The 25,385-nt window shown below is 48.0% G+C and overlaps 1 protein-coding gene across 3 annotated transcripts in view; it reads right to left on the bottom strand.

The window, feature by feature from the left end:
- The window catches only part of LOC142587280 (sarcospan-like), a 578,002-nt gene extending 552,900 nt beyond the window's left edge, over positions 1-25,102 (bottom strand). The window contains exons 1-2 of one of the 3 annotated variants that reach the window (XM_075698151.1): positions 24,891-25,102; positions 21,744-21,813 (exon numbers count right to left, since the gene is read on the bottom strand). The gene's annotated coding sequence lies outside the window, so the exon portion shown is untranslated. The remainder of the gene's footprint in view (positions 1-21,743; positions 21,814-24,890) is intronic. The other 2 variants (XM_075698150.1, XM_075698152.1) reach the window with 2 other exon arrangements.
- Positions 25,103-25,385: the final 283 nt, after the last annotated feature.

The following is a 25,385-nucleotide window of genomic DNA, read 5'->3' as shown; positions in this document are numbered from 1 at the left end:
GCGAAGTGCGAAGCTTGTCGGCGTAACGCTCGTGATGATGGGCGTGTAGGTAAATTAGAGATGTAATCTATCAAAGGTGAAATCCAGGTATCCTTGCGCTGCTCCAAAGCCATGTAGACAGAAGCGAATGGAAGTGGTTCGTCTAGAACGGACACACTGACAATGTCGGCGTGGGCAGGCGAGCGCGAAAGAGCATCGGCATCGGCATGCTTCTTGCCTGAGCGGTAGACAACCCGAATATTGTACTCTTGGAGCCTCAGTGCCCACCGGGCTAGGCGGCCGCAGGGATCCTTGAGAGACGACAACCAGCAAAGTGCGTGGTGATCTGTAACGACATCGAAGGACGGGCCGTACTTGTATGAGCGATGTTTTGTGATGGCCCAGATGATCGCGAGACATTCTTTTTCCGTGACGGAATAGTTCGCATCAGCTTTCTTCATAGTGCCGCTCGCGTAAGCAACAACATATTCTTGGCAGCGGGGCTTTCGCTGGGCGAGCGCAGCGCCAAGACCAACACCGCCAGCATCGGTATGGATTTCCGTGGGAGCAGTTGGATCGAAATGGCGCCGTATCGGTGGTGTTGTCAGCAGGCAACGTAGCGTTGCGAAGGCATTATCGCAAGCCTGGGAGCACGCGGAAAGATTGGGGTCTCCCCGAAGAAGCTCTGTCAGAGGTTCCATAATTGAAGCGAAATTTCGAATAAAGCGGCGGAAGTACGAGCAGAGGCCAATGAAATTGCACAAGTCTTTTAGAGACGTTGGCGTCGGGAATTTTTTAACAGCACGGAGCTTAGCGGCATCAGGGAAGTCCTTCGACAGGACATGTCCTAGAATTGTCAGCTTGCGTGCCCCAAAGTGACATTTTTTTTCAGATTTAGTTGTAGGCCAGCGTCACTGAGACAGCACAGCGTAAAACCTGCTCCAAGCGATGAAGGAGAGTAGGAAAATCTGGTCCGAACACTACAACATCATCCAAACAACACAAACACGTGTTCCATTTGAGGCCTCGAAGAATAGTGTCCATCATCCGCTCAAAAGTCGCGGGCGCGTGGCAAAGTCCGAAAAGCACTACACGAAATTCGTATAAGCCATCTGGTGTGATGAAAGCAGTTTTAGGCTTATCTTCTGCAGCCATAGACACCTGCCAATAACCAGAGCGTAGATCGAGGGAGGAAAAGAACTCTGCACCATGTAAGCTGTCGAGGGCGTCGTCGATCCGCGGCAATGAATAAACATCCTTTCGGGTTATTTTGTTTAGGTGACGGTAATCCACGCAAAAGCCGATCGAGCCAACCTTCTTTTTAACTAAAGCAACTGGCGATGCCCATGGGCTGTCGGACGGTTCAATGACACCGCGCTTTAGAGTGTCACCTACTTGCTCATCACTGACGTGTCGTTCTGTCGACAAAACTACGCCGCCGTAGCGGTGAGTGAGAACCGGTGTCAATACGGCGACCTACTGACCTGGAGAGGCAAAGCAGAAGAGTGGGTCTAAAAATTAATCTGCAAAAAACTAAAGTAATGTTTAACAGTCTCGGAAGAGAACAGCAATTTACAATAGGCAGCGAGGCACTGGAAGTCGTAAGGGAATACATCTACTTAGGGCAGGTAGTGCCGGCGGATCCGGATCATGAGACAGAAATAATCAGAAAAATAAGAATGGGCTGGGGTACGTTTGGCAGGCATTCTCAGATCATGAACAGCAGGTTGCCATTATCCCTCAAGAGAAAAGTATATAATAGCTGTGTCTTACCAGTACTCACCTACGGGGCAGAAACCTGGAGGCTTACGAAAAGGGCTCTACTCAAATTGAGGACGGCGCAACGAGCTATGGAAAGAAGAATGATAGGTGTAACGTTAAGGGATAAGAAAAGAGCAGATTGGGTGAGGGAACAAACGCGAGCTAATGACATCTTAGTTGAAATCAAGAAAAAGAAATGGGCATGGGCAGGACATGTAATGAGGAGGGAAGATAACCGATGGTCATTAAGGGTTACGGACTGGATTCGAAGGGAAGGGAAGCGTAGCAGGGGGCGGCAGAAAGTTAGGTGGGCGGATGAGATTAAGAAGTTTGCAGGGCGGCATGGCCACAATTAGTATATGACCGTGGTTGTTGGAGAAGTTTGGGCGAGGCCTTTGTCCTGCAGTGGGCGTAACCAGGCTGATGATGATGACAGTCGTCGTTCGGCCCAAAGAACTGCTATGACTGTCAAAAGCAGGGCGAAATTTCTCGTGGAGACGGAGAAGGTCATGGCGTTGCGTGGGGCTTAAGGCGCTGTCGATTACTTGGCTGAAAACGTCTTCAGGCGATGCGGCAGGTGCGGGACTACAGTAGAGGGTGTTGACCTCTGACTATCCAACAGGAAGGTCCGACGTGGTAATGGTGTCGTAAGGCTCCACAGTGCCGAGAGATTCAACGCGAAGCAACGCAATCGAGAATGGGAAGTGGTTGTGTATAGGAAGGTGATTAGCACCAGCTTGAAGGCTAAGCAGCGCAGTTGGGAGTGGTGAGAGTTGGCGGTGAACGAAAGCAGTCGAAGGCGGGAACAGTACGGTAGAGTCGGAGGCAACGGAACAGGATACAGGTGCCAGAACGGATGCGTGCGGAGGTAAATGGATGTCGTCAGTGAGGGACAACTTGGTGCAGGAAAGCGAAACGTCATCAGATATGGCATTGCCAAGCGAAGAGAAGGTGACTTCTGCACGGGGGCAGTCAATAACAGCTTGGTGACGGGAGAGAAAGTCCCAACCTAAAATAATATCGTGGGAACAGTAGGGAAGAACAACAAACTCGACTGTGTAGACCACTCCATGAATTTCAAGTCTGGCGGTGTGCGCAGCCACCGGCTGGACGTGCTGTGCTGTGGCTGTGCGGAGTAAAGGACCGAAGAAAGGTGTCGTGACTTTTCGTATTGAGCGGCATAGTTTTTCACCAATTACAGATATGGCGGCACCTGTGTCAATGAGGGCAAGCACAGAGACACCTTCAACAGCGACATCAATAAGGTTGGGCGGCGAAAGAAGAGGGCTTGAGCGTTGTGACGATGACGCAGTCCTTGCCTCGGGAACTGCGCCACTTAGTTTTCCGTGTCAGCGGTAGAGGGACGTCGACGCATCGGGGAGAGCGAGCGACGACGAGGAGAAGGAGAACGGCGGTCGGAAACTGGGCGAAGGCTTGGTCGGGGAAGGGGTAAATCGCGGTCTGGAGCGTAAGACAGAGGATGGTCGTACGCGGCTGTGCGTGGGTCGTCACGTGGATGAAGTGGACGGCGGCGGCACAGGCGTGCAACGTGTCCGGGAATACCGCACGAATAGCAGATCGGCCGATTTTCCGGTGTGCGCGAGGGATTAATTACTCGATGGGCTGGAGGTCGTGCCGGCGTGGGGGTAAAACAGGGCTAGGCATCGGAGGCGGAGCCCGGAAGGTCGGCGGTCGTGGTCGTGCGACCGCGTCGGCGTAAGTCAATGGGGCGGTGGGTTGAGGCGCCCGTTCCAGAGGAAGGACCTCGGACACTTGCTCTTCTATAACATGTCGTAGAGTCGGACTAAGGGACAAACTTGAGTCCAGTGGGTTGGAGATGAGGGAGAGCTGACGAGCTACTTCTTCCCGGACGAAAGCCTTGATCTGCGAGAGGAGGGTGGAATGTTGAATAGGGGAGGTCAAGCCGGACAACGATTCGTGATGGGGAACAGGACGGCGAGTGAGGATGCGTAAATGGCGGAGCTCGTCATAGCTTTGGCACATTTCAATAACTTGTGCAACAGTAGAGGGGCTCGTTGAAGTGAGCATCTGAAATGCGTCCTCGTCGATACCCTTCATTATATGCTTGATTTTATTGCCCTCAGTTATGGATGCATCGACGAGTTTACAGAGATCGATGACATCTTCGATGTAGCTGGTAAAGGTCTCACCAGGCTGCTGAGAGCGCGACTGCAGGAGCTGTTCGGCACGAAGCTTTTGAACAGCAGGGCGGCCGAAGACCTCACTGAACTTTGTCTTGAACACCGTCCAGCTTGGGACTTCGCTTTCGTGGTTCCGAAACCACAAGTGGGCAATTCCGGTGAGGCAAAAAGGGACGGTGGTCAGTTTCGTGATGTCATCCCATTTGTTGTTCAGACTGACGCGCTCGTTTGATGAGAGCCAGTTATAAACGTCGTGGTTGTCAGTGCCACTGAAGATGGGAGGGTCCCGCTGACGGAGTGTGCTGGGGCATACGGAGGACTGGGGAACAGGTGGTGGTAAGCTCGTGGCGCTTGAGGTGGTCATGATGGCAGGGAGAGTCCGGCTGCGCAATTCCAGGATGACAGGAGACCCAGCAAACCTCCACCAATTATGGCAAAGAAGTCCGACACGGTTGTGGACGGCACGATGGACGCAGACAAGAAGACGCAACAGCGTACGCTTAGCCAGTCACACCAGGAACAGCGTCTAGCCTGAGCCCCACTTCAGTAGCATTGGCGATGCGGCTGTGGAGCTCTACACGGCGCACTTCCTCTTCCTTACAGAGCATATTTATAATGTTTCAAAAGCAGTCGCCGGACATCTTGGCATACATTGTATAGATTGCGGATGTCGGGCATTATTTAAGAAATGCAAGATTGTGAGCGTAGATGGTAGCCAATTGACGCGAAGGATAATCGAAGCCACTGAGATAGCGCGTGTGGAAAGCATGTGCGTAAGCATGCCATCCGTCTCCCTTAGTGTAAAACAAATATTCCTCACGCGCTAATGTGAAATTTTGTATCCTCGTTCCTTCTTTTTGCGATGTCGAGTGCAGCTAAATTGATATCGTTACAAAGGCGGCTTGGCATTGGTGGATGGCTATGTTTGTAAAACTTTTTTTTTCGCTTTGCCCTTTTAGTATCTTCCTCTATTGATTCCACGGACACGAGAATAAAACTATTGTTGCAAGCAGTGCTCTGTGGTATGCGTTTCTCTTGTGTGTATCCGGAGAAAATGTTGCACAATCCAACCTCTAACAAGAGCAAAGGCCAAGAAAGCTTCGAAAATCTTTGGCACAAGTTGGTCCGGGGAAATTCTGTGCACCATGAAGTCTAGTGGGGTCGGGGAAAATTCTTGACGAATCGACGAGATGCCCGAGCGTGGTTATTTGGTGGTGGCCAACGTGGCACTTGGACGAGTTGAGGTGTAAGCCAGCGGTGCGAAAAACAGAAAGAACAGATAAAAGTATTTCAAGATGGGTAACAAAAGTTGAAGAGAATACGATGACGACATCCAAGTAGCACAAGCAGATGAACCATTTCAAGCCACGCAAGAGTAGGTCCATCATGCGTTCAAATGTCGCCGGGGCATTGCAAAAGCCAAAAGGCATTACCGTGATTTGATATAGGCCGTCTGGTGTGACGAATGCGGTCTTTTCACGGCCCAGTTGATCCACGAAAATTCGTCAATATGTACAGCGAAGTTCTATCGATGAAAAATAAGTGGCACCGTGGAGACAATTAACAGCATCGTCAATGCGGGGAACTGGATACGCATCTTTCTCGCTGATCGTGTTTAGATGACGATAGACAACGCAGAATCACCAGCTGTTATCCTTCTTTTTGACGAGAACAACAGAGGAAGCCCACGGGCTGGAAGGGTGTTCCATAATTCCTTTGGAAAGCATTTTGTCAACCTCGCTCTTTACAACTTGTCGCTAGGAGGGAGACATCCGGTATGGACGTCGGCGAACAGGTGCTGCGTCACGGGTACTTATACGATGCTTCATGACCGTAGTTTGGTCCAAAGGGTGATCGTTGAGGTCTAAAATGTCGGAGTAGGACTCGAGAAGGCCACGGAGTTCTCCGGCTTGTTGGGTGGAGAGGTCCGGTGCAATCATCTCTTTAAAGTCCTCGGGTGGGGCAGATGCAGGATGCGCAGAAAGAGCACTGGTCGATGATGGCACAACAGATAGAGCGGAAATGTGGCACTCGTGCGACGATGACAAGGTGGCAAGGGACATGCCCCGAGGAAGTACTTGTGGGAACTGTCCAAAATTAAGGATGGGAAGACCATGTCTGATTTTCCGCTACAGAAACGATGGTGTGTGGGAAGGACAGATTGTGAGAAAGCAGGACTGAACTCGAGGGAGTAAGGACATAGTCTCCGTCAGGTACAGTAGCGAAGGCTAAAACAGTGATGCAGGTTGCTCCTAGAGACAGGAGGCGAATAAACTCCGCAGAACCAAGCTGAGTTGCAGTAGGGTCTTTGCTTCGGCTAGTTTAGTAATTCCTGTTAAAAAATGACGTACATCTCGAAGGACAAGGACTGCGAGAGACGACATACACAGCGCTGACTTCCAACAATACTTTATTGCGTTTCCACATTGAGTGTACATATACAAGAGGGAGCATGCGCAGAAAATGAAAGGCAGCCACAAGGGGTGTTCTAACAGTAAGTCACTGTACTAGGAACATGGTCACTTGAAAAAAAACGAACATTCCAATTTCTATATGTTGAGATACGTTACTTCGCTAGGGGTCAGCGCAATAGAGGGGGCACTAACACGCACACTACTCAGTTTTTTTTTGTAAAATCAGCTTCTATAATTTCCCGCGTGAGCTGTGTCTCGCTAAAACTTCCGTATCTTCAAATGGGGGTACGCAGCCACAGACCCGGCAATGGATGCCCAAGTGGCCTTGAACAGTGTTATGGACGTTGTTACAGTGGTCTCTTAAACGATCGTTTAAGCCCCTGCCTGTCCGTCCAATATGTTTAGTGCCGCAAGACAACAGAATTAGGTAAACCACAGTCTGCGCGCATGCCGTTTTCTGTGCCTGACGGAGCAACAACCCTGACGCGATTTAGGCGCGTTTACACGCTTACAAAACCTTGCTAGTTTTTCCGGGGCTGAGAAAACGACTGTGATTCCTGCATGCTGGCCAATCTTGTTTAGCCTATGGGAGACATCATGTTCGATACGGTAGCACTCGAAACCTGCGTCTTTCAACCGGCTGGTTCCTTGACTGAGCGGGTTCATCACTTCAATAAAACTTGGTGCTGGGCTTGTTGGTGACACATTCTTTAGAACTGATGGTAGCGCTAAAATGGACGAACACACGGTGAAAAGACGACACGACGACGAGCTCGTCGACGTGTCGTCTTTTCACCGTGTGTTGGTCCTTTTTAGGGCTACCATCAGTTTTAAAGGGTTCATCACGTTTTGTGCGCCTCAGAAGCTGTTCCGCTATGGCTGAAATTAAGGCCAAAGGGTAGCCAGTCCAAGAAAGGCGATGAACCTGTGCAGCAAGACTATGTTGAATCTCGTGTGACCAAAATTTATTGAGGTTGTTAACGAGGCATAAATTTATAATACCTCGTTTAACGAGCTTTGAGTGTGCGGAGTTAAAGGGCAAGAGTGGTTTCTTGCTTCTCGGTTATAAGCACCAGCTCACATGTTTGTTAGCACGGCACAGCCTGATATCTAGAAAGCGCAAGGAATCATCAATGGGGACCTCATACGTAAGTTCTAGAGGCTGCAGCTTTTTCTTAAAGATCGGCAAGACTTTCCGAAACAGCAGGCTCGAAAGCGTGATCAGTGCAATCAATAAATACCAGGTAGTCACTCACAAACCTGCACACTTTGACAGCAGGGGACGCGTCTATGTGACCATGAATATCGCGATCATGATGAGCTAGATAAATGTCACTGAGTGCCGGCACCAGGCATGACCCTATAATTACACCATTCCTTTGTACGTAATTTCGGTCATGCCATGAGGCGAAAGTTGATTTCCAATAGAAGGTCAGCAATTCAAGAGAGCCGCTAACAGAAACACCTGCAGCATTCTAAAAGTCAATTTATCCAAAGTCATCAATGCATTCTTCAACAAACAGTAGCAACTTGTCATGAGTGACTTCAATTCGAAGGCCACCCTTGCCATTAATTCAGTTTTTAAACGTGATGACAGTGTTTCTCTTGCAAACATGAAATTGAAAGCAAGAAACTATGCAAATTCCTTAGCCTTGACAACCTAGAAAAAGTGGTAGAAGAAACTAGAAACTAAGCCTAGATATTTTCTTTTCAGCTAAGACGCATATGATTGACTGCCCTCTGCGGGTTATCGTAACTGAAGTAGCGACTTTTCCGACAGCTGTTGGCTTGTTTTCGCAAGATAAACTAAACCTTCTAATCATTGACGATCCTTTCCTTGTTAGAGATTCTGGTGAAGTTATTAGTTTTTTAAGAGAGAATGAAAAGGGACTCAAGATGCTATCGATCGGCGTTAAAGATCTGTACTGTTCACTTTCGTATGACTAGTCGCTACCGTTTGTTGAGGAATGCATTGATGACTTTGGATCAGTTGGCTTTCAGAGTGCTGCAGATGTTTCTGTTAGCCGCTTTTTTGAATTACTGACCTTCTATTTGAAATCAACTTCATCTCATGGAATGAACGAAATTACATACAAAGGAACGGCGTTTTTATGATCGTGTTTGGCGCCGGCACTAAGTGATATTTATCTCGCTCATAGATGAAACAATATTCATGGTCGCATAGACGCGTCCACAGTTGTCAAAATGTGCAGGTTTGTGGATAACTACCTGGTATTAATGATTGCACTCATCACGCTTTCGAGCCTGCTGTTTAGGAAGTTTTGGAGATATTTAGGAAAGAGCTGCAGCCTCTAGAACTTACGCATGAGGACCCCATTGATGATTCCTTCCGCTTTCTATATCTCAGGCTGTGCCTTGCTAACAAACATGTGTGCTGGTGCTTCGAATCGAGCAATAAGAACCCACTCTTGCCCTTTAACTCCACACGCTCAAAGCTCGTTAAACGATGTACTATAAAGTTATGCCTCGTTAACAGCCTGAATAAATCTTGCTCACACAAGATGCAACATAGTCTTGCTGCACAGGTTGATCCCCTTTCTTGGGCTGGCTGCCTTTTGGCCTTAATTTCAGACATAGCGGAACAGCATCTGAGGCGCACAGAACGTGACGAGCCCGCTCAGTCAAGGAACCAGCCGGTTAAAAGACGCAGGTTTGCAGTGCTACCGTATGTGCATGATGTCTACCATAGGCTAAACGAGATTGGGCAGCGTGCAGGAACCACAGTCGTTTTCTCAGCCCGAGAAAAGCTGGCAAGGCTCTGTAAGCGTGTAAACGCGCCTAAATCACGTCATAGTTGTTGCGATGTCGGGGACGGAAAACGTTTTGTGACATGCGCAACGAATATGGTTTACCAAATTCCCCTATCTTGCGGCAGTAAATGTGTTGGACAGAGACGCAGGTGCTTAAACGATCGTTTAAGAGAGCACTGTAACAACCGTCGAGTCAAGCTCAGGCGTAATAATAGTACCCTGTCAGCTGTAAGCGAGGACTGACCGAAACAGAGAGGGAATCATGAATTTCGTCTAGTTAACTTTAATGCTAGAAGTATCGTGAATAAGACTGCAGGCTTAGAGTACATTTTAGTGAACTATGATCCGGACGTTGTTACGATCACAGCGACATGGTTGCGTTCAGAGATTCAAGGTAATGAGATAATACCTCCCGGATATGAGATAGTACGTCGGGATAGATAGTCTCGAGGAGGCGGCGTTGCAGTAATAATGAAAGAAAACATTGAATTCAAAACACTAAACGGTATCCCTGGACACGACAGTCTTTGGTGTGGAATGAATATTGGAACGTCACGAGTCCTTCGCGGTACAATTTACCGACCCCCAAACTCACCTCTTTTATACTTAGAGTCGATACAGTGTTACTTAGAAGCAAACAAAAAGCGCCACTGCCGACTACTCCTCCGCGGTGACTTCAATTTACCTGCAATCAACTGGGACACATTCGCAGCAAAATTGCGGGAACAGGCACATTGCGATTTGCTCCTTGACATTGCATTCACTCATGACCTTTCACAAATTGTTCGTCAAAGTACGCAAAATTCCGGGGAAAGTTCATCTATCCTGGATCTAGTATTCCTTGACGGGCGCTTTGGCCAGTTTGAAGTGTCGGTTGAGGAGGGTATCTCAGACTATGAAGTTGCCTTCGTTCAGATAGCACATAACGAGAAAAATTCAAAATATAAAGAGGCGGTTACATATTGTTACGTGGGGAATGACACAGGCGAAAGATGCTATTTACACGCTATTTACACTGGAGCCAGGCAGCCAGGCTGACACTCGCTCGTGCAAAGGGCACCGACCAACTTCTTTGTCGTTCTCGCCGTCGCTCGTCTCTTGAGCATCGCTCGATGATATTGTAATATTATCCCGGCGGCAAAAGCACCGTCACGCTGCTGTTAAATATCCAAGGTGCATGGAGAGTTGTTGGGCTTGAGTCGGGCAACGTGGACAATGTCACTGGTTGTCACAGTGTAGGACGTAGTGGTCGTGGCTAGAACGATTTCATAGGTGACATCAGTCACTTTGCGTATCACGCGATATGGGCCTGTGTGGCAGGAAAGCCGTTTTTCACAAAGGCCGACTTTACGCGATGGTGACCAAAGCAACACGAGGGCGCCGGGCACAAAATGGACATCACGGTGACGGGGGTCGTAGCGTTATTTCTGCTTGCCTTGAGACACTTGTAGACGAGCACGCGCAAGTTGGCGAGCATGGTCAGCATGGGCGACTGCATTACGGGCATAATCGCTAGTTGAAGCTGTGGCGGACGAAAGCACAGTGTCCAGCGGTAGCGTCGGTTCGCGGCCATACAAGAGGTAAAACGGGGAAAGGCCAGCAGTTTCGAGACAAGAAGAGTTGTATGCAAAGGTAATGTAAGGTAGAGCCAGGTCCCAGTCACAGTGGTGGTCTGAAACGTATTTGGATAGCATGTCTCTAAGGGTGCGGTTCAAACGCTCAGTGAGGCCGTTCGTTTGAGGGTGGTAGGAGGTGGTAAACTTATGCCGTATTGAGCAGGCACGCGCGATGTCGTCAATGGCTTTGGCCAAAAAGGTGCGGCCGCGGTCTGTAAGCAATTGACGCAGAGCACCATGCGTCAAAATGATATCATGTAGGAGGAAGTCCGCAACATCAGTTGCGCAACTGGTCGGAAGAGCACGGGTTACGTCGTAGCGGGTCGCGTAGTCCACCGCGACTGCAACCCACTTGTTTCCTGATGTAGATTCCGAAAATGAGCCGAGAAGGTCCAAGCCGACACGATGGAAGGGCTCGGCCATGACGTCGAGCGGCTACAGGTAACCAGCGGGGAGCTGGGAAGGCTTCTTGCGTCGTTGGCAAAATTCACAAGCGGCGACGTAACGTCGTACTGAACGGCAAGGTCCGGCCAGAAAAAACGGCGACGTACACGGTCATAGGTTCGAGATACGCCGAGGTGTCCTGCCGTCGGTGCGTCGTGAAGCTCTTCTAGAACGATGGAGCAGAGGTGTTTAGGTATTACAAGTAGGAACTCAGAGCCGTCCGGATGAAGGTTACGACGGTACAGAGTGCCGTCGCGGAGGACGAGGAGGCGTAGAGAAGCACCGGCCCGAGAGTGTTCAAAACAGTCGATGAGTGTTCTGATGTAGGCGTCACGGCGTTGCTGGTCGGCGAAATGAAGCAGCTGGGATACAGAGAATACGCAAGAAGCAGTGGCAGTATTGGAGGAGTCAGAGTCGTCAACCGGGTAACGCGACAAACTGTCAGCGTCTTGGTTCAGGCGGCCAGACTTGTACACCACGGAATATGAAAATTCCTGTAGCCTCAAAGCACATCGGCCAAGCCGGCCTGTGGGATCTTTAGCGATGAGAGCCAGCAGAGAGCATGATGGTTAGTGACTACGGAAAAAGGGCGACAGTAAAGGTAAGGACGGAACTTCGCAACCGCCCAGACAACAGCAAGGTATTCGCGTTCCGTAATGGAATAGTTGCGCTGCGATGGTGCTAGGAGGCGGCTCGCATAAGCAATAACGCGATCCTTGCCACGCTGACGCTGGGCTAAGATGGCACCTACGCGATGACGGCTGGCATCTGTAAGTGATTCTATAGGGGCATCAGGGTCGAAGTGGGCGAGAATGGGTGGTGAGGTTCGAAGAGTGACGAGACGAGAGAAGGCGGCGGCTTCTGCAGTACCCCACGAGAATTGTACGTCTTGCTTCAAAAGATGAGTTAGGGGCCTAGCAATTGTCGCAAAATCTCGAACAAAACGACGAAAGTACGAGCACAGCCCTACAAAACTTCGAACGTCTGCGGCTGTCTTCGGAATCGAAAACTCTCGGACAGCGCGAGTTTTGTGGGGATCAGGCTGTACTCCGGAAGCGTCAGCGAGATGGCCCAGAAGAGTAATTTGTCGGTGGTTAAAACGACATTTGGACGTGTTAGGTTGGAGCTTCGCCTTTCGAAATACATCAAGTATAGTTGTGAGACGCTTAAGGTGAGTGTCGAACGTTGGCGAGAAGACGATGACGTCGTCGAGGTAGCAGAGGCATGTGGACCATTTGAAACCTCGGACCAAGGAGTCCATCATGCGCTCAAAGGTGGCAGGGGCATTGCATAATCCAAACGGCATAACTTTAAATTGGTATAGGCCATCAGGTGTGATGAACGCGGTTTTTTCTCTGTCCATACCGTCAACAGCAATCTGCCAATATCCCGAACAAAGATCAATAGACGAGAAATAGCTGGAACCATGCAGGCAGTCAAGGGCGTCATCTATACGTGGGAGCGGGTAGACGTCCTCCTTTTAATTGCTGTTCAAATGACGGTAGTCTACACAGAAGCGCCACGTGCCATCCTTCTTCTTAACCAACACCACAGGTGACGCCCACGGACTCGATGAAGGCTCAATGATGTTTTTATAGAGCTTTTTCTCTACTTCATCTTGAATTACTCGGCGTTCCGACGCAGAAACTCGATACGGTCGTCGGTGAATAGGCGCAGCATCGCCAGTAAGAATCCGACGCTTGACCTCGAGTGTCTGGCCTAAAGGGCGATCGTCGAAGTCGAAAATATCGCGGTAGGACGATAAGACTTCGCAAAGGTCTTCAGCCAGCATAGAGGACAGGTCCGTCGCAACCATTTTCTTTATGTTGGGATCAACGCCCGAGGCTGGCGCGAGGGGCATGTTAAGCTCGTGAGAACCATCGGTCGATAATGCTTCCACGTATTGGTCACCGAGACAATCAATGGTGGCAAGCCAAATACCTTGCGGTAGAATTTGCTTTACCAATCCAAAGTTATAGACAGGCATGCGAGTGTGGTTCGCAGTAATAGTAAGTATACTGTGAGGCACGGTGACGTTATACTGTATTGGGATGTCGGGCAGAGGAGTGACGAGGTACTCGCCATCAGGAACTGGTGGGAAAGACGACAGTTCAATGTAGGCTATGGACTTTGGCGACAGGCGAAGAAAGCCGGTGGGGCGTATGCGGCAGTGGGGTGCGTCAAAAGGTTCTGCGAGCATTGGCAACTCAAGGCGAAGGGTACTGGAAGAGCAGTCAATAAGAGCAGAATGGGCGTAGAGAAAATCGAGGATGAGAATGAGGTCGTGGGGGCAATGAGCAGTTAAGGTGAAAAGGACAAGAGTATGGCAACCGGCGATGCCGACACGTGCCGTACACATGCCGATAATAGGCACAGTACCGTCATCCGCAACGCGGACGACGCGTGCTGACGCTGGGGTGAGGAGCTTGTTCAGTCGTCGTCGGAAGGCAGCACTCATAATAGAAAGATGTGCTCCTGTATCGATGAGTTCCGTCAACGTCAAGAAGGTTTCGGTTAGTAGGTAACGTGAGCAGAGGATTTGAGGGCAGGGTCGACAACGCAGCTTCACCTCCAGAATCTGCTGTGCCTAGTTTTCCGGTTGGGTCCGGAAGGCGATAGGCGGCGAAGAGAAGCGGCGGGGTTGGGGCGAACGAGACTGGCGGCGTCGAGGTGAGGGCGAGCGGCTGTAGCGAAGGTTCGGAGCAGGGGCATCAGCGGTAGTGGGTTCATAGCGGGTGGCATAGGGTACAGAAGGTCCAAAGGTGCGGGAATAAGTAGCGGCGTAAGTACGAGGAGGTGGTGGCCATCGGTTTCGGCAGTGACGGACGACGTGGCCGATGCGACAGCAGTAGAAGCAGATCGGCCTGTCATCAGGGGCACAATATTCGGAAGCGTTGCGGCGAGATGTGGCAGAAAAGGACTTCCGGGGACGAAGAGGGCCGCTAGATAACTGGGGAACGCTGGGTCAAGACGTGAAACACACGGTGTTCAGACCCATGTTTTGAAATTCCTGTCTGACGACAGCCTGAATCATCGCGATGGTGGTTGCTGGCGGATCAGGGGGTGTCCAGGAGAAGGCTGGCGGAGAGGCTGTCTCGAGTTCGTGGCGAACAATACGGGTGACGTCGTCACAGGTGGTGGTCTGACGCGGTCGACCCTCGCATGTCGAACACATGTCTGACGCGGTCGACCCTCACATGTCGACGTAGCAGCAGTGTGGGGTAGCCGCGCAATGTGGTGTGAGATACGGCGGCTCTTAGCCTGTTCAAGGCGACGGCATTCTTTTATAATGGCGTCTATAGTCGAGACATTGCCGAAAACAAGCAAATTGAAAGCGTCGTCGGCGATACCTTTTAGCACAAGTGCCACTTTATCTGCTTCGGACATATTATCGTCAGCTTTACGGCATAGAGCCAAGACGTCGAACATGTAGGAAACGTATGGCTCTGCAGATAACTGAACACGAGACGCAAGAGCCTTTCTCGCGGCAGCCTTGCGCCCAATAGGGTCGCCGAACAGTTCCCGTAGCTTTTCTTTGAAACTGTCCCAACTGGTTATTTCGTCATCATGCGTTTGGTGCGACACGCGTGGGGTGCCGCCGAGATAAAAGATGACATTGGCGAGCATAATCGTTCGGTCCCACCTGTTATTAGCACCGGCGTGTTCATACAGCTTGATCCAGTCGTCGACATCCTGTCCCTCCAGGCCAGAGAACACACCTGAGTCGCGGTGTGGGGCAACCGTGACGATTGGAGCAGTTGGACAAGCCGAAGCCGTTGCGGAGGCGGGCTCTTCACCGGGAGGCATGGTGACAACTGGGTGTGCCGACCACTTCGGAGTTCCGTGGTGGGAACGGGGATTGCTGACCTCCACCAGAAATGTTACGTGTGGAAAGACACAGACGAAAGATGCTATTTACACGCTATTTACACTGGAGCCAGGTAGCCAGGCTGACACTCGCTCGTGCCAAGGGCACCGACCAACTTCTTCGTCGTTCTCGCGGCGGCTCGTCTCTTGAGCATCGCTGGATGATATTGTAGTAATATGTTCCAAATTTTTTGGAAGCTGATGACACAAGTATCATTGACTACTTGTAATTTGCACTGAACAATTTTGATTCTCAAAGTGATATCAATACCATGTGGCGATCGTTCAAGCATATTATCTTCCATTGTATTAGCAAATTTGTGCGGCTCGTAAAAGAAAGAAAACTAAACGGAACTCTTGAATCAACAGAGAAATCATCCAACTAAAACGTCGAATAAGCCGCCAGAGACGGAAAGTAACAAAAGACCCCGCAAAAATGATTGAGTTGTCTGCACAACTGCATTCTATGATCACTGAAGCCAAAAGTAAATATTACAAAGAAACACTGACAGATTTCATGAGGTGGTCTCCCGATAAATTTTGGCGTCACATGTCGAAAAAGGACAACGAGTCGCATAGCATTGTAGTTGATAACACTGTTGTTACTGATCCTGCAGTGATTGCTTCTTCTTACAACGAGTTCTTCCAGTCTGTGTTTTCTGCTCCATCGAAATCCAACACTGAATACATACTCGCCCCATCGCTTCGCGCGGAAGAGATGCCAGAAGTTGAAGTCTCGTATGAGGGAATTGTAGTTCTTCTACTAAACATTGACGTCAAAATATCGGTAGGCCCCGATGATATACACAGCGCATGTCTGCGCAGGTATGCGGAATGGGTTGCGCATTATTTAAAAATTATGTTTGACGCGTCACTTGCGCAAGGCCGAGTCCCTGATGACTGACTTACGGGAAAGGTTATACCTGTGCACAAATCTGGAGATATACAGATAATTGAAAATTATCGTCCAATATCACTGACCTGCGTTTGCTGCAAGCTCCTAGAATATGTTGTAGCCAAGTCAATTTACACGTACATCGAAAATGCGAACTCATTCTTTACCAACCAACACGGATTCCGACAGCAGCTTTCCACAACAACACCGCTTCTTGGAACAATCCATGACTTTGCCAGCGCATTAAACAATAAGGAACAGATAGATGCCATCTGCCTGGATCTATCGAAAGCGTTCGACAGAGTGGTACATGCAGAATTGATTGTGAAACTGACTAATGTGGGAATAAACGCGAAAATAGTAAAATGGATAACCGCGTACCTCCGGGGCAGAACCCAATACGTAGAAGTGGAACACATTAAATCAAAGCTGTTGAACGTAACGTCTAGTGTCCCACAGGGGTCTGTGTTAGGTCCTGTACTATATTTAGTATATATTAATGACATTTCCTCTGCAATTGACCAAGGTATCATGGTGCGACTTTTCGCCAATGATTGCTTACTATACAAAGAAAATATTAGCACAGAAGATCAGAAATTACTCAGTGACGCTCTTACGGCTATAGAAAAATAGTGTGACAAATGGAAACTGAAAATATATGAGAGTAAAACTGTTGTATTGCGCATAACGAATAAAATAAATCATATTTTTGATTTTAATTACACAGTGAATTTTTCTGTGCTTTCCACGGTTGATGTGCTGAAATACTTAGGCATACATATATCCGCGAATTTAAGCTGGTCGAACCATGTTACAAAAATATGCCAAACTGCGTAAAAGAAGTTCTTGCGACGGAAATTGCAGTTAGCCTCACAGTCAGTAAAATTAACAGCTTATTTATCGTACGCTCGACCGACGTTAAAATATGCCAGCATAATCTGGGACCCTTATCAGTCAGGGTTAATTGAGAGACTGGAAAGAGTTCAACGTCGAGCAGCAAGGTTTATTCTATAGCGTTATTCTCGCACAGATTCAGTCTCCGAAATGCTCGGTTTGCTGAACTTGTTTATGCTCGCTGAACGCAGGCGCATAGCTAGGTTAAAGTTCTTTTTTCTTCTCACTAAAAACACATTCAACATCAATAGCAAACAGTATTTGATAGCACGACAAGGTAGAACACTACGGAAAAGCAAATATAATACTTTTCAAATACCTCAGATGCACATTAACGCTTACGCATTTTCCTTCTTCCCAAGAACCATTAAATAATGGAATGTATTACCGGTGTTAACGCGAGAAAGCATCAGTGCGGAAGAATTTCAGAACAACTTAAAGCAACATTGAAAGGTGCAAGCACGTATACGTGCTTTCTTTTTTTGTGGAGAGGGGGTGTGTGACTTCGTTTACTAACACTGCATTTAGAGTCATATTGATCGGAGTATCTGTAGAATATTTCACTTATGTATCTTCCTTGTTCGCTTATGTTCACCTATTAAAACACTATTCATGTACTGCCTTCATGTACTGTACTAATTGCCGAAATACTGCTATTGACTTATTTTATTTTTGTGCTATACGTATTATTGCAATACCATGTATTTTACTAATTGTTGAAGTGCTGCTTTGACCCGCCCTGTAGCAGCCGACAGGCCAACAGTATGAGTAACAAAAAAAAAAAAAACGTCCATAACACTGTTCAAGGCCACTTGGGTTTCCATTGCCGGGACTGCGGCTTCGTGCCCTTTGAAGCTACGGAAGTTTTAGCGAGACTCAGCTCCCAGCTCACCCGGGCAATCATGGAAGCTGATTTCATCAGAAAACTTGGTAGTGTGTGCATTTGTGCCCCCTCTATCGCGCTGACCCCTAGTGGAGTCACGTATCTCAAAAGATAGAAATCGGAATGTTCGTTTTTTTCAAGTGATCATGTTCTTAGCACAGTGACTTGCTGTTACAACACCCCTTGTGACTGCCTTTCATTTTCTGCGCATGCCCCGCTTGTAAATATACACACGAAGTGGCAACGCAATAAAATATTGTTGGAAGTCAGCGCTGTGTATGCCGTCTCTCGCAGTCCTTGTCCTTCGCGCTGTACGTCATTTTTTATCTGAGGTGGAGCTTGGGCAGGAGGATCAATAGGAAGGGGTAGGTCAAGTTGTTCAACACCGGCTGAACAGTCAATCAGAGCAGAATGGACGGTGAAAAAGCCGAGTCCGAGGACCACATCATGAGGGCAGCGTTGTGGCACACTAAACAAATCGGACACGTGGTGGCCGGCGACACTCACATGTGCAGTACACATTCCAAGCACAGCCGCAGTTCCACCGTCGACGACGTGGAGCAGCCGAGTCGGAGCACAAGTACTTTCTTCAAGCGCGTGCGAAGCTCCGCACTCATGATCAAAATTTGCGCTCCAGTGTCGATGGGTGCTGTAACGGGCAAACAATCCGCATCCACGTTCACAAGGTTCCGATCAGTAGGCAGGGTCAGCAGAGGAATTTCAGGCTGGGGTGCTAGACCAGCGTCACATCCAGGAGCTGGCCCAGTTAGTTTCTCGTCGGATAACACCGACGGTAAGCTGGAGACGGGAATCGACGCAGGTGGGCCGAACGGGAGCCGCGACTGTGTGGTGATGACGAGCGGCTAGTCGCAGTGGCTCGAGCCTGAGTGGCTCAGGTGTGTCTTTAACCGCAGTGAACAGTGCAGGTAGGCGAGGATTCACTGGGTGGCGACGGTAGGCGGGAAAGCTTGGTCAAGAGTGGGCTGGCCAGGAACTTCGGCAGTTGCGAGAGAAGTGGCCCACACGTCCACAATAAAAGCAGATGCGTCTATCATCAAGAGTGCGCCATTCGGTAGGTTGAGATAGTTCGGATATGGGACATATTTGTTCCGATGAGCAGGGGCAGAGGTAGCAGGTGAAGCGAAGTCAGCATGGTTGCCGGAGCAGATGGACGGAAGACCCACATTGGCAAGTTCTTGGCGAATGACCGACTGAATGAGAGACACGAACGGCCGCGAATCTTTAAACCACTGCGTCAGTGGCGTGGCAGGAGACACTGCTTCGGTTTCTCGCCGGACGATACGTACGACGTTCTCGGAGGAGGTGGGCTCACGCGGTAGACAACTGTCTTTTTCATTTGCCCTTATTTCCATAAACATAAAATTTATGGGGGATTTAAGGAAAAAGTTACACGGAGAAACTTGAAGGGCCTTAAAATGGGTCTGAGGGCGGCAGCAGCAGCAGGCACATAGGCACTGATTGAGGACCGACAAAAGCAATACATAAGCTAATATATGACAAGTTGGCTTAGACATTATGCCAGCAAACAGAAATGCAATGTAAAAAAACCATCACAAACCATTACAAGAAGCTACGCAATCCGCAGTGTACACTAGAGTAACAAAAGCAGCGATAGAACTATTAACCAGATAAACGTTGTAAGGAAAGAATAATACATGATTCAGCCGTTGACAAAGGCTAATATCAAACGCAGAGGCGCAATGACAGTCTACCTCACGAACAGTCCCAAACAACAAATTATGTCGTGTTAAAAAATCACTGAAATACTCATACAGACGCGATATAGGACCAGAAGTGACATCTATGTTACTACGTTTAAGCGTGTTTAACAGGCGTGGTAAGCGATGGTGCAACATTTGAAGAGCATACTTAGTGTGAGGATGCGGCACATACCAATGCTCATGTGACCGTGTGCTGTATTCTGTTCTGTTTCTAATTGATTGCGCTAAGGACGTGATGTATGACTGGCTTTGTTTTACTTCTTTACGATAGGCTAGTAACAGCCTGAACTATAACAGAGAATGCAGTGTGAGTAATTTCAACTGTTTGAATAGAGGTTCAGTGTGAGCGTCTACTGGAGCATTACAGATGCTACGTATTGCCTTCTTTCGAAGCAAGAATGACCGATTTATGTTGGTAGCAGATGTACTCCACACGAGACAGCCGTAGTGTACAGGACTCAGTAAGAGAGCGTTGTACAAACAAAGTTTGATTACGTGGCAGTAGTCTTAAACTGAATATCGCCCAAGCAACTTGCGCAAGTTTTCCTCCAAGGAAGTCGGTGTGATCAGTCCATAACATATGGCTGTCAAAAAACACACCTAGCGTCTTCGTTGACCGAACAAGCTCAATTCTAGAAGAACCTAGCATAATGTCGGTTTCTAAGTGCACACCTTTATTTTTGGTTGAAATAAAATAACTTTTGTTTTGTCAGTGTTAATTTTTAAGCCATTAGCCTGTGACCATTTCTGTATTTTTGCAAGAACAGTGTTTCCGGTTGAAACCAGGCTTACAATGCGGTTCGATGAAAAAAGGACCGTAGTATCATCTGCATAGATTGTGTATTTAGGTTCACTATCGACGAGAACCAGGTCATTTGCGTATATATTGAAAACAAGGGGGCCCAATATGCTCCCTTGGCGAACACCGACTGTTACTTGCTTGAATTTGGAGCAGATGCCATTACCTTAAACGAGTTGATTCCGCTGATTTAAAAAGATTTAACTATATCCAAAGCAATACCACGAATACCGTAGTACTATAGCTTCTTCAACAAAAGTTCGTGGATAATAGAGTCAAACGCCTGACTGAAGTCGATAAGAACACCGAGCATGAGCAGCTGGTTTCAAAATTTCGCAATAGTAGTTCCTGTTGTGCTTGCAACGCGAGCTGGTCTGACCGTCCCTTTTGGAAAGCATATTGACAGTCAGTGAACAGGTTATGTTTTTCAAGGAAATCTGAAATACGTCACCCGCCGTGGTTGCTCAGTGGCTATGGTGTTAGGCTGCTGAGCACGAGGTCGCGGGATCGAATCCCGGCCTCGGCGACCGCATTTCGATGGGGGCGAAATGCGAAAACACCCGTGTACTTAGATTTAGGTGCACGTTAAAGAACCCCAGGTGGTTTAAATTTCCGGAGTCCTCCACTACGGCGTGCCTCATAATCAGAAAGTGGTTTTGGCACGTAAAACCCCATAATTATTATTATTATTATGAAATACGTCGAAATATTATTTTTTCAAGTTCCTTTGAAAATACGGGAAATATAGAAATGGGTCTGTAATTAGATAACACAGTTTTATTGCCTTTTTTAAACAGTGCAAGTACTTTAGCTGTCTACATTTTGTCAGGAAATACCCCAGATGTCAGGCAGAGGTTGTAAATGTATGCTAAAACAGGCGATATAATATCTAAGACTTGCTTTACAGGTGTAATCTGTATGCCCGCACGGCGATGAAGCTGCGGTACTGGGTAGACGCATAAACTGTTGCACTATGCGGCGGCTCTTCGTGTCTTCAAAGCAGCGACACTCGTTAATGATCTCATTGACCGTTCTTATGTTCTGGCAAACAAGCGGATTAAACACGTTATCCGCAAAGCCTTGTAAAACATGACCGACCTTGTCGGCCTCTGCCATATTGTTATCCACCTTGCGGCAAAGAGCGAGGACGTCCTGGATGTACGCCACCTAAGATTCAGCGTGGACGTCTGTGCACGGGTCCCAAGATCCTTCTTAGCAGCACAGTGGCGGCCGACGAGCTTGCCGAACAAATCTCTAAGCTTCTGTTTGCACTGGTCCCCACTTGTAATCTCTTCTTCGTGTGTCTCGAACCAAACCCGTGCTGTTTTCTTTAGGTGGAATATTATATAAGCCAGCATAAGCGTGTTATCCCACCTGTTGTGTGCGCTGACTCGTTCGTAATTTTACAACCACTCATCAACGTCAACGTCGTCAATCCCGGAAAACATGCCAGGGCCGCGAGGCCGGGGCGGGATGACTGTCGTTGGGGACGACGGGGCCGTTGCTGAGGACTCACCTTCGGATGACGTGGCGGCCAGGTTACGACCGCTGTGGAGCTTCGTCTTGCACAAGTGATTACCCCGCACCTACACCAATGATGTTACAGGAATGAAGAAGCGTACGGCTATTCGCAGATGGCTTTTAATGGCGGAGCCAACAAATGTAGAACAGCGAGAAAACCTTAATCTCTCCTTCGTCGTCTTCAAGGCCACCATTAGCGTCCTCTTCTTCACACACTACAGACTGTGATAATATTGACAATATTCTCGTAAACTTCAACACGATTATTAACGTTTTGTTATGGTGTAACAAGTGGTCTATGAAGCTTAACTTAAGCAAATGTAAATGCATGCGCGTATCACAGCATACCTATACTACTAATTTGCATACATATTTCATCAATAATAACCCTCTCTCAGTTGTCTCATCGTACAAATACCTTGGACTAAGCATCAGCAGCAACCTTTCCTGGCACATTCATATCGACATTATGTGCAGCAATGCCAATCGCATGTTGGACTATTTGCGCCGAAACTTCTCTTCTGCACCATGGTCACTCAGACTAATTCTCTACAAAACATTAGTTGGCTCCAAACGAGAATACTCATGCGCCATTTGGGACCCGGTTAACAGTACACTCATAAACAGCATAGCAACCATTCAAAATCTGAAGCGCGTTTTATCTTATCAAACTACTCCCGATATGCTAGCGTTACCTCAATGAAAACAACAGTTAACTTGCCAGAACTTTCTTTCCAGCGTAGATGCTTCCGCCTTTCGCTCTTCCATAAAATCTACCACCACAACCCTTTCTTGAAACAACACCTTATCACCCAACCGCCATACATATCATCTCGCTGTGCCCATAGTTTCAAAATTGGTGTGCCGTCTTCACGTACTAAACTTTGTAGCAATGCATTCATCCCTAGCACAAGCAAAGATTGGAACCACCTTCCCGTCACCGGTGCAGCCATTCTGGATACCGGCGCCTTCAAAATCAGCATTCATGAAACCATGGTAGAGTGTATAAGCGTGACTGAACAAGGGCGTCGAAAGAAACAGATACACAGACACAGCGCATTCATGAAACGTCACGTTGAATATGTCTTTGTATCTTGCACAATTTTTTTTATGTTCACCTACTCCTTTCTGTAATGCTTTCGGGCATTGAAAGTATCTTAAATAAATAAATAAATAAAAATTGCGCTCCGTTGGATAGCTAGCTGCGAATCAAGCTAAAGGATGAACGTCTTTCATACCGCGGAAGCTTAGCAAAGAGCATTCGCTTTGCTCTAAGTTCCTATGTTCTATTCTGTTTACCAGAATCAAATGTCTTCTTGAAGATGCCTAAGGTATATAAATGGTTTTTTATATTATACAGCAGTTTTCCTTAATATAAGGTAACGTCATCTCAGTTAATTTGGCTTTCAGGAACCCGTACTGATGTCCTAATAGCTAATTGCACCTATTGAGATAATTTTCAAATCTTGAATGGATCACCTTCTCAGCAATTTTTGAAAAGCACGAACGTATAGATAAAGAACTGTAATTATGGAAATCCTGATCTGAGCCTCCTGTTTGCAATACGGTCATTCTAAGCAATTTACATGTCAGGAAATATTCCAAAAGATAGAATAGAATGTGTTATGTCGCATAATACTTGACATATTAAATCAGAAACTGCTTTGATTGGCAATACCACAATAGCATCAAAACCGGCTGAACAGTTTTTGTTTAGATTTCAGACGTTGAGGTTGGGTAATATATTTATTTCTCAAGACAAGTACACCGATGTACATGATGTGGAAAGGGAAGCAGGAGAAGGTTGAGACGCAGTTCAGACGCGGCTAGACAGGCGCGCGAATAAAGACTGTAAAATCAGGCTGGCCTGAGTCTCTTGAAAGTAGTGTAGTGTGTTGATTAGGTTATACCTGTATACCCTGCCAGCTAAGCACGTGATCGCTGGCTCTGAAATATACACTGTCAACACCTATATGAACTTTGGTGTGAAGTTCTGTAATAAGGTCCGTTGATCCTCCCATATTTCCAGTATTAGAATCAACGCCAATTGTGCCTTATACCATATATGCCACAGTCTACGTATCGTTGCGTCATTCCTAAAGTGGCTAAAACTTATCTACCCAGAATGGAGTACTCATACGTAGTGTCGTACCTACGCCAATCTGAACCTATCAACAGCCCTGGAATCTATACAGATTTGGACAGCAATGATTCACTCTGACTACACTTACCACACTAGTGTCACTAAACTTGACAGAAAGTAAACATTGTGATCCTCGAAAAGTGCCGGAAAAAACCACATTACACTTTTTTATAAGTTTTGTAACTCACCGCTTCATGAGATCGACATTATCTATTCGCATCGCACTGTATCCCGTTATATATCTACCCGAATTCTATTTTATTCCTTCTTTGTTCACTGGAATCGTCTTGCTTCATAAGCCGTGCTCCACTCCAGTCCTGCATCAAGGCATCCATCGAAAACGTTACCCAATACCTACCTCACGTTTATCACACCAGAAGGAGCATTAGACGAATGAATATGTTAGCAAAGCCCTGATTAGATGTGAAAACAGTATTTTCCCTTTAGCTTGTGGGTGCGTGTATCCGGTCAGCACGTTTGGTTTTCAGTTCGTGCCCTTTTCTCTTCAGTCTCACTGATGGTTGCCACAAGGATTACATCTGAAGAAAATCTAATTTCTTTTCGCCGAGTAAGTTCCTTAACGTAGCGGTTTGGAAGGTTACAATATTCAAAACAGCGTAGCGTTCAGCTATTTGGTCATCTTTAAAAACGATGAATAATAAGCATGTGCGCGCAATGGTGACCACGATGAAGAAGACGGACACAATAGAGAGCTCGGTTGCGTTCGTTTTCTTATTTGTGGTGTCCATTTCACGCAGCACATTTTTATTACAATTTTAATTTCATCGTTAATTTGGCGCTATTAGCTAGAGGCTCCTGTGTGACGTCGCTCTTGGCTATGTCGAATTTAGGGCTGGAGTTTTTCGTAGTTGCGCAGATATCTTGGAATCAAACATCTCGGAACTAGCAAAATCGAGGTGGTATGGAGGCCGTGCTTAGCCAAACACTCGAGTGTGCTGTCCGACAAGCACAAAGAGCACGAGCATGAACGTCGCTCACCACGGGTAGCGACGATGGCGAACGGGAGGATTCCGCGATCCCCAACAGCGACTCCGAGGCCCCCGACGTCAAGGGCGCCGCCCTGCCGCCACGAGGAACTCGTGCGCGAAGCGATCGCCGGCTGAGTCACGGCCCGAGTGACCCGCTGTGTGGTGAGCGGTACTTTCCGCCTCGGCTCAGGGCAGTTGAGCAGGCGAGCGCAGGCCTTGCGTCAAACAGAAGCGGAGGCCGAGAGAAGCGTTGCCGTGGCGAGCGCCATCTCGCGCTGCTCGCAGGAAAGACGCTCCAAGACGCGCATCTGCTTCTCGAGCACCATTCTGGAGCATCGCGGGGCACGGCGATGCTGGAGGGGATACGGGCGCTCGCAGTGCAAAAATAGCAGGGGCAAGGGTGCGAGCGGAAAACAAACACACGTAAAACAAGAATGCCTCAGACCCATAGCAGTCGAGCGACGCGCCGTAGTCCCGGTGTTTTTTTTCGCCCGCGTGAACATAC

This window comes from Dermacentor variabilis, chromosome 7, assembly GCF_050947875.1.
Source record: "Dermacentor variabilis isolate Ectoservices chromosome 7, ASM5094787v1, whole genome shotgun sequence".
Classification (NCBI taxonomy): Eukaryota; Metazoa; Arthropoda; class Arachnida; order Ixodida; family Ixodidae; genus Dermacentor; species Dermacentor variabilis.
Note: the sequence above shows the minus strand (reverse complement) of the source record. Positions and strands in the feature narration are given on the sequence as shown.